Source organism: Alosa alosa, chromosome 19, assembly GCF_017589495.1.
Source record: "Alosa alosa isolate M-15738 ecotype Scorff River chromosome 19, AALO_Geno_1.1, whole genome shotgun sequence".
NCBI lineage: Eukaryota > Metazoa > Chordata > Actinopteri > Clupeiformes > Clupeidae > Alosa > Alosa alosa.
In genome coordinates this window covers 12,265,276-12,272,775 of record NC_063207.1, presented here as the reverse complement: position 1 = coordinate 12,272,775, position 7,500 = coordinate 12,265,276, and the positions used below count along the sequence as shown (strand labels likewise).

Sequence of the window (7,500 nt, the reverse complement as noted above, 5' to 3'; positions counted from 1 at the left end):
AAGCATTTGAGACTTTCCTTATTCATAATATTTGAGTTCTGAATGGATGCCTATATTGATTTTATTGCATGCTGTGCAGGTAAAATAGAAATAAGTGGCTTTTTATTATGCTCTAAAAGTGTTATGAGCTGAATGCAAATATTGATTATGCTTGTAGTTTTTATGTATTGATCATTTGTAGTTTCTTTTTACGATTTGTCCTCGCTCAGCCGGAGTACGCACACTGTCATTGAGATGGCCCCTGTTTCGTTACTCCTGCATATCAAACCTAATTGATTGTGCGATTGATTACCTCTTGAAGATAGTCAGGATCATTTGTTTCGAAATGGCTAATTTAAGCACAGCCTTGAGTACAGGGCATGCAGGCATTAATATCAGGGAGAAAGTACCCTTTAAAAGGTGTGGCCATCCAGCCTTTTTGATGTCTGCCATTTTTCTTCAAGTGACTTTAGTTGGGCAGGGAAGATTAAGGCCCCTTGGAGAAGTGGCACAATGCAGTATTAGATCCAGAGAGAGAGGGGGATAGAAAGAGAGAGAGAGAGAGAGAGAGAGAAGGCGAGGGAGAAAGAGACAGACTGACTGCTTCTCCAGTAAATCTGTGAGCCACTGTCACAGCCCCGCTAAAGGTTACTGTAATCTGAGCGCTGTAACACTCGAGTGGACGGCAAAAAGCTCTCTCCAGTTAATAGTGGAATTGTGATAGATACTCGCCCCGCTGAAAGCAATAGACGAGGAGAGAGGGCAGCTTAACCCAGACGCAGTTTGAAGTGGGAGGGGTGGGATGGAGAACTGAAGTGTGTGTGTGTGTGATGGAGGGGTGATGATCGAGGACGGGATAGAACGTGTGTGTGTGTGTGTGTGTGTGTGTGTGTGTGTGTGTGTGGGGTGGTGTGTGGTGGAGTGATGTTGAGATACAGGGGCTTGAAGCCAGCAGTGGTGGGAGCTGGGGGGGTGGTGGTGGGGGGGTTCAGACATCATCAGTGTGTGTCTGTTTGAATAGTGAAATTAGAAGATCTTATTGGTTGGCTGACAAATATTACTTCTTTTGCCTGGACTTGGCACCGTGCAGGTTATCTGTCATCTTCATGTTACGAAGTATGTCCACGTGGAAACTTTCCAAAAGGCTTTTAGCTTTTTTTCTCCCTTTGCTTTGTCCCTGAATGCATTTGGTTATTAGACAAATGAAGTTAGGGCTCCTGTTTTTTCCACAGGGCTCCATTCTCAGTCTTGGCTATGTGCTTTTATCGTCAGGCCGATAGTCATTAATTTACTGAATCAACGCTGGGAACATCTTTTGTGATCTCGTATTAAATTTTTCCCCCTAAATCCACCCTTTGGCAAAAATTACTCACATCGTTAAAAATATTTAATTAGGCTGCGGTTTCTACGCGGCTCGCTGGGGAGATGTGATTTGCATGAGGCGGGTCGCCCCTTTTCTCGGTGAGGGAGATTGGATGTGAGTGAGGTTCAGGGGGTCACCGGCTCCACCAAGGACTCCCATTTGCCAAGGTCAGGCAGGTAGCTAGGTCTTCCCCTGGGTCCAGCGGCGGCACCGACAGCTGAAATTGGCCTCTAATTACAGGCTTCCTTTAAGCCAGTGCCTGCTTGAGAGAATTTTGTTTTATTTTATTTTATCTTGTTCCTCCTGCCAGCTTCTTGTGTTTTTGCGATTATTCGCTTTTGTCCTTACAAATTACAGACACACATATACACACACTCACACACAGGTTTGCCCCCCATTTTGTTTGGAGAAGTCCATCATGAATTGTAATTTTCAACATGAAAAGGCCGTTCTGCCTCTGTCGGCTGGGTTGTGTGCTCAGATGATGCTGCGGTTGATTTTTTTTTTCCAAGAGGAGATTTCATTGCGGCCTGCGAAGTAATTCACTGCCATTATCCGTTCAAATAAAGTCAGGGGCTCCATTTTAAGAGGGTATTCATCGCAAAACACAAGGTATTCACCGAAAGGCTATTACTTCGCATTATAGGGTTATTATTAGCCTTTCCTCAGCCCCCTACACTGAAAGCAGCTGCTGCCAGAACAAGAGTCTAATTACAGAGAAACCGTTTGGCACCAGAAGCGCAGGGCCTTACAAGAAGAGCGATATGCAGGGAGTGAGAAAAAAATGCATGTTTTTTTTTCTTTATTCTTTTTTTTTCCTAATTGAATAGCATAATGCCAAGTGTTATCAATTGAAGGCAATGTAATATGAATCTTTAATACAGGAGTAATTATGTGCTATCAAACTTATAATATTCCATTTAGCTAATGTTAAATGCTGTAATTAATTCTGAACCCTCAAGCCAGCGTCAATTTATTTGATTAGTACTTTGCAAAGTCACTCCAATTTTTAGGAGAGTGCAGAGGGATTTACCCACCCTTCCCTCGTATTCACTTCATGTAATCACTTTCTCATGGGACAGCGTCTCTGGATGTGTGTGTAGTTTCCCAAATGAAGTAGCTCAAATTAGTGTCTGAGTATTGCAGCTCTGCATTTTTCAAATGAATGAAAGATTAGTCATTTGTTTCAATTATTTACTTTTTACATGCATGCACATACCCATTTTGACACCTTGAGGTTTCGTGGCTTATTTATGTATGTGATTTGAAGCTGTGTTTTTTTGATATTGCACCAAAGGCAGAAATGAAGGGAGAGAATGAACTGCCACCAATCTTCTCAAAGACTAGTGCTGTCTTTGCTTGCCAGCATGTACGCCTCTTCTCCCTTTCTTTCCCTTCTCTCTCTCTCTCTCTCTCTCTCTCTCTCTCTCTCTCTCTCTCTCTTTTCTCTCTCGCTAACCCCTCACTCCAGGCATGTCATCACACACAAACAGAGCAAATATGCCATCGTGTCGTCGTCGCGGCGACGGGGCTGGCATCGGGGGCCAGTGAGAGCGTTCCCCGGCTGCGTGGGCTCGATTACAAACAGGTTAAACGGCGCGGAGCGGGAGGTGAGCGCCCAGGCGCCGCCCCGCGTTTGATGCCAGCCGGTAATTGTGTCATAATGAGGGGCGCGGGGCTCCTGGCAGACTCCCGTTGCTTTTGAGCGCCGAGCGGTGACACTTGACAGACCTCCTCAGGGCATTGATACAAGGGGCGGGGGGCGGGGGTTGCAGGCGTAGGAGAGACAGGAGGGAGCGGCTGCTGACAAAGGGTGCTTTTTTGAGTGGGGGGTGATGGGGGTGGGGGTGATATTCAGAGGAGATCTTGGGATGGTGGTTGGGGAGAGGAGGGAATAGAGTGGCAACGGCACGTGTATGTGAATCCAGTTCTTAGGTAAAGAGGGGACGGATTTCAAACAAAAAGAAGCCACAGGAAGCGAGCTGTCTGTCAAGTGATGGATTTTGACAGTGGGGGATTATGGCTTTGATGGGCCCTGAACAGCTAATAGACTGAGCTGACATTTCTTTTTGAAACCCCTACTAATTAAAGGGTTTTGCTTCCTTAAAACGAAAAAGTCTAAAGTCTCTCTCTCTCTCTCTCTCTCTCTCTCTCTCTCCTACCTGTCTCTGCACTATTTTCCTTTATAGTCTTTATCTCCTCCTTTCTTTCATGTTTGCCTCTCTCCCTCTCTCTCCCTCCCTCTCTTTATTTCTGGGGTGTGGTGTGCATTAATATATGCCAGTCAGTCTTAATAAGTATGGCGGGTGCATGTGGTCGGAGGATGGGGGTGGAGGTTGAGGAGGGTGGAGGGGCGATATTATTGAGTGACCTTCTACAGAATAAGCATGTTGCTGAGGGCAGGGCCTGATGGCCCCCATTGGCTACAGCAGGAGTCTCATTTACAATGCAAACGCGCGCGTCTGCCGTAATCCAAGTGTCCTTTGCACAATCACAGAACGTTATCTGCCTCCCACCTTCCACACACACACACACACACACACACACACACACACACACACACACACTCTCATGTAACGGACAGCACTGGCCACTCCACTTTATGTCCATATGTCTGCCTACTCCAGTCACCGCTGGCTGAATGGCTATCAGTGGCGGCGTTATTTCAGTAGCCATCAGTGGGCGCCTCAGTGAGATTAAGTCCAGTGGAGTGGAGATGAGGAGGAGGAGGAGGGGGGGTAACGGGCGGAGGCAGCAATTGGAGAGCATTGTCCAGCCACTTGTGTTGAAAACTGGGGGCCCGCCATTCTAATACAGTTAAAATAGTCATCGCTTCGTGTTCATGAATTATAATGGGACTACAAAAGGGTTTGGTATAACACCACCCCCCCCCCCAATACACACATACACACACACATGCACACACACACACACACACACACACACACGCATCCCCTCCATCCCTCCTCCCCCAATCCTCCAAGTCTGCAAAGGACAGATAGCTTTACCCGTTTTTCATCTCCACACGGAAATAGATTTTTATAAGGAAAGAAAAAAAACACTTGTGATGCGTAATGTATTCAGAGCTGGCACCCAGTCAAGCTGTCCACCGTCATCTTGGTTTGTTATTATGACAGGGGTCTAATCCAATTACAAATTGGAATCGCCAGATTTTCTTCTTTTTTGTGTGGGTCTTGCTAATCTGTGGTAGTGCATTGCTCTTGAGGTTAAATACAAATGTAAAACGGACCATTTTTTTGTGTGTGTATGGGAGGAGCGAGGGGCAGCAGTCTTTTTTTATGTGTGTGAATGGAGTCATTTGTAAGAGGATGGAGGATCCAGGCTCCACCCCTGACACGGGACCCTCTCCTCCCAGGGATCCTCCACCCCAGCGGTGCCTCCATCAGACAGTGGAGGTGCCAGTTTCCCTAAGAGGGCTGACCCTCTCAGAGACACGCACCAGGACCCTGTCTCATCCCAGTGTCCACAAAACACAAGAGCTCCCCACTGTGAGAGATGACATTTTGAATCAGTGTTATTTTGCAGCATAGGAGATTAAAATCACACAGTATACTTAATTACTGGACCCAGTCTGTGTATTAAACTCTCTATTTATCCTGTACCTCTATGAGATTGATAGTTAGCTCGTGCACTTGTCCACCAGATCTATTGTATTTGTGTGTTCAGAAAGCTCCTACTGTCATACAGTGTATTGACAATTTCCACCAAAATCTGTTTGATTGCTTTGTTTTCTATTGGAATGTCCTAACTAGCAGCAAGAATGCTGAGAAAGATGTAAATAGATAATATATATAGAAAATATATATAGAGTGTGCAGAAATGTATACTTTATGGATTCACTGTGGCTGATCATGCAATTGTTGGACTCTTGCTTGCTGTTAGGACTTTTGCTGTATAATTACAAAGTGAGTGTGAAAGTGTTTTTATGTTGCATTGTCCCACTGTGCCTCACTAAGTAGCCTATGGTCCTGCGACTTCAGATATGGGATCAGACTGCACTGTGAAGGAGGCAAGGCGTTTTTTTGGAGTTTTATCTCTGGAGTGCGTGGTGATGCCCCAGGATGAGATGTTTATACCATGCCGCTCTCTAAATAGCTTGTAGCTCGGCACGCTAACAATATTGAATATGTAGGCTATTTTTGTAAAATAAAGACTTGCCAGGAGGTGGTAAGGTGGTTGTTTTCTTTTTTTGATTTGCTGACTATATTGTAGATTTCCTTTCTATCCCACTGTGATAATGTTAGACTTATCCCTATGGCGACGTATAAGTATATATAAGTACTTTTTTGATCCTGTGAGGGAAATTTGGTCTCTGCATTTAACCCAATCGGTGAATTAGTGAAACACAAACAGCACACAGTGTGGTGAAGCACACACTAATCCCTGCGCAGTGAGCTGCCTGCTACAACGGCGGCGCTCGGGGAGCAGTGAGGGGTTAGGTGCCTTGAACCGGCAATCCTCCGGTTACAAGTCCAGAGTGCTAATCAATGGGCCACGGCTGCCCACAACGTGTTAGCGCATTTTCATAGTGGCTATTTGAATTGTACCATAACTCACACAAAATCTCTCAATAGCATAGGCAAGGTGGCATAATGATTATATTTAATGCAAATTATGGGCCACATTGTCAAATAAGTCATCATGGTATTAGGAGGATAAATACTGACTCCAGATATTGTGGGAATGAGAGTAACCTGCTGGGGTTTCCATTTGTGGCGTGGACTTACCTTAAGCCCCCCGCTGAAAAGCGCCATGGCAGCAGCACTCTGCTCCGAGTGCCGGGGGGGATCCCCTACAGGGAACTCACGACGGCCCTGCTTCACCTGCTGAGCAGATTAGGCCAAACGAGAATTAATTTTATTTTAAAAAAATAACGTTTTCACTGACAAATCGGGATTTATTGATGACGGGCGTCGATGTGTTTTCTTTTTTTCTTTCTTTTTTTAAAGCGGTGATCTACTGCGCAGTGGTTGTGAAACGGTATTGAACGTGTCCACGATGAGAGGACACTGCACTAGATGAGGGGGCTTCTTCCCCCACCAAGTTTTGAAAGGAGGTTGGTTGGATTAATGCACCTGCGCTTTACAGGATACAGGTTGACCTTATTTGGCTCTTGTGGGTTCATTTTAACACGTTCCGGTTCTTCTTCTCCAAAACATGTAAATTGGAATACTCAAGTGCACATTGTTGCCATTGTTCCCTGCCTTTATCGTTGTCTCTGCGTGGCACAGTCATCAGCGTGTAGCTAAATTGCTTTGAGGGGATTCAACATTAAAGTGATTATTCCCATGTAATCCTCACATCCTCACAGACTTCCATCCCCAAAAGACACCCAGAACCCAGCACGGCCTGCTATTCCGGAAGGAAATTTGCGGCAGAACACAATGAGACGTTCTTGACGGCAGACTGAACTCATGCCAGAGATGCGCTAACGACCCGCTGTTTTTGCTTGTCATCCCCAATTAACACGAGCAAATCTCTTTTTCTGGCTTTGTAAATGAGACAAGCCCTCTCTCTTTAGATTTCCATTATATATTTATTTCCCTCTACATTTAGTTCAGTAATGTACGTTATTAGTGAACATTAGAATAGTTTTTGGAGGGGGTAGGGGGGTGATCATTATGGGATGTGTTGAGAGAGCAGGGTTCTCTGGAGAGATGCAGGGGGGGAAGAAACGAGCGATGAAACAAGTGAATACGGAAGAAGAGATGGAGGGAAGGAGAAATTGCATTCCACCCTGATAAAGAGCAATTATGGAAATTGAACTTGAATTAAGTTAAAAGCTAAGCACTGGCTGTGTGAGCAGTGATTGTTTATGTGTTTGTGGTAAGATAAGGGCCTTACAGACAGGGATTTGGGAAATGGAGAAATGTGATGCCAAGCCTGGTCTACAAATGCTAATGGAGCCTACACTACCTGTAAGTCTGAGGATACAGGTGTAACAAAGATTATAGCAACGAACATGACCGTATACATGCAACCTTGTGAAGAAATGGTGATTATGGTAATGAAGATGATGATGGTTAATAAAATAAAGTTAAGACGAAGGTTATTCTAATAAAACAGCAAATAAAGGTGTCTGGCTGAAATGTCCGATGCAGCTTTTCTCCCCTCTCCACAAACACACCAACAAGCCT

The 7,500-nt window shown here is 45.1% G+C and overlaps 1 protein-coding gene across 1 annotated transcript in view; it reads left to right on the top strand.

Moving 5' to 3' along the window:
- Window positions 1-7,500, top strand: part of LOC125284438 (neuronal PAS domain-containing protein 3) — a 274,366-nt gene that overhangs the window by 218,438 nt on the left and 48,428 nt on the right.